The 2,482-nt window shown below is 40.5% G+C and overlaps 1 non-coding gene across 1 annotated transcript; it reads right to left on the bottom strand.

The window, feature by feature from the left end:
• Positions 1–221: 221 nt before the first annotated feature.
• LOC140279109 (U5 spliceosomal RNA) lies at positions 222–335 on the bottom strand. The gene has a single exon (XR_011909305.1). It is a non-coding gene; the product is annotated as a U5 spliceosomal RNA (small nuclear RNA).
• Between the last annotated feature and the right edge of the window lie 2,147 nt (positions 336–2,482).

Below are 2,482 nucleotides of genomic sequence, written 5' to 3' on the forward strand. Positions count from 1 at the left end.
CATCAATATCTCTTTCAGGTGTTGCAGCCATCGAAAAGGGCCCGATTGTTCCTACTTGGTGAGCTTTGCTTGGTTGAGACGCTTGCCCCCCCCCCCCTGCTCCTCGGCTGACCAAGTAGAAACAATCTATTCGATGGCTGCCTTGTCTTGTAAGGCGACTCTACTCAGAGAAGTCACTCTGCAAAGTAGCAAGATTTCTTTTGCACAGACAGAAAGGGCTTCACCCGCAAAGGTAAAGCCTGCCAATAATAGAAACAACTCATTAGTGCTGCTCTCCACGGAAGTCTTTAGTAAAAGGCGAAAGACTTGTATGTTATGAAGAGAAACCAGAGTACGTATCCGTCACTGCGGGAGCAGGGCATCAGGCTAGTTGGTATAGCCACCTTCCCCATGGTGAGCTTTGCTTGGTTGAGACGCTCCACCACCCCCCCCCCCCCCCCCCCTGCTCCTCGGCTGACCAAGTAGGAACAATCGGGCCCTATTCGATGGCTGCCTTGTCTTTTACTCTATGCAAAAGACAAGGCAGCAACAAAAACACCACGAGAATCCCGTATTGAGGCTTTGTTCTGACCGCTCATTCGGTGTCGCGTTTCTTTCAAGCAATTCTCCCGGTTAGCCGACACTCGGCTCGCTCCCATAGCCGTGTTAAAGTCTACTTCGCATTCACTCTCTTTTCTCAGCAGACTCTTGGGATTTTATCTATAAAATGAATTCCTTCACTCAAACTATGTTAAAACTGCTTTGTCGTTCATATTTACCATGTCTAGAAAGATTTAAACAAAAAAAACAACGTTGTACTTTGCAGTAAAAGAAAGAGCAAATCTAAAGTTTCAGGAATCCGAGAATAAGCTTACTTTCATGAGTGCTTCACGATTTCGGATTTTGCTATAAAATGAATTCCTTCACTCAAACTAAATTAAAACTGCTAAACCGCTAATCTGTTACATGTAAGGCAGATGTCAAATTCACCGAAATAGGATCTAAGGGTATTCGGCCAATCGAGCTGTAGCAGCTTCGGTAAAAGAGTATAAGTTGAAGAGTTTGTGAATAAAGGTGTGCGCACACATAGTGTGCTGTACGAAAATAGGCAGGGAGCAATGCCGGCTGGGGTATATGTTCTTGTATGTTGTCTGACTGTTTGATTTGAATGTGTTGTGTAAGTGTCCTGTTGAATGTTACATGTTTGGGCTTTGACACGCTTCACTGTGGTTGTTAACTGTGTGGTGTGTCCTGAAATGTTATATGTTTGGGCTGTGTGACATGCTTAATGCTTGTCAGTAGCTCCCCACTTATTCATATATAGCAACTGACAACATAAGAAGTCCGGACATACTTTGATAGTAGTTGTAGAAGTATCCTTATTGATAATAGATCACTAATTCATAGTGATAGAACAGTAGATGAACAGGTGCTTGCACATGTCTCACGAAAATAAAATGGGTGTATCATTGCTGATGGCAGAGCAATACTGCCAAACTTATGAGTTCTTGTGGCAAACTTGATTCAGTGTCTTGACGTGTATACGCTGTTTCGCTGACTTGATTGTCACAAGAAACAAAGTGTGTTTGATAAGATCCGACCATTTTATTACGGGAGGATCAGTATGTATGGATTCTGATGTGACTGATAAACCCATTCGTATCTTAAGCATAATCTAATACATGAGACAACGCCCTGGCACACGATAAAAAAAAAAAGAGAGAGAGCGGTTTTGTGTCCCCACAGTCCATAATGTAGAAAAGAGAGAAAAAAGCCTTTCTGATTTGGTGTGTGTGCTCATAGTGCAGAGTGTAGAGAAAAGAAAGCCGTTTTGGTGTCACGGGTGTTGTGACTTACACACACACATTTCTAAATTGAGAAAGGAAATTATTTTAGAGGAAGCACTAGAGTTTAGATCCCACATTTGTTGATAGGCATTCATTTATTTCTTCACTTCTGATGAAGTTTCAACAATAAACAACAAACTTTGTATTATGAGAAAGAACCAGAATCATTCTTCAGGAATCCGAAAATAAGCTCTATTTTATGAGTTATGCACGAATTCGGATTCTCCTATAAAACGAATTCCTTAACTCAAACCAAGTTAAGACTGCTTTGTCCTTCATATTTATTCATGTCTAATCAAGTTTCAACGATAAACAACGTTGTACTTTGTAGAATGAGAAAGAACTTCTTCAGCAATAAGCATCTCTCGACATATGAGGAAATACAGATTTTGCTATAAAATTAATTCCTTCTATCAGCCTGACTTAAAACTGTTTGTCCTCCTTATTTATCCACTTCAAATCAAGTTTCAACAATTAAAAAAATTTGTAGTTTGAGAAAGAACAACTTAATCTTCAGCAATCAGTATAAAAAGAGGTGCAAATGCCAACCATACATACCTAAAAGGTGGAGCGGAAGTATTCAGCTGCAAGTAGGTGTGAATGTTCGACCATAATTAGTAAAAAGCGGGTAAGAAAAGGTTCGAATGCCCGACTAT

Source organism: Leuresthes tenuis, unplaced genomic scaffold, assembly GCF_036924035.1.
Source record: "Leuresthes tenuis unplaced genomic scaffold, fLeuTen1.0.hap1 SCAF_20, whole genome shotgun sequence".
Taxonomy (NCBI): Eukaryota; Metazoa; Chordata; class Actinopteri; order Atheriniformes; family Atherinopsidae; genus Leuresthes; species Leuresthes tenuis.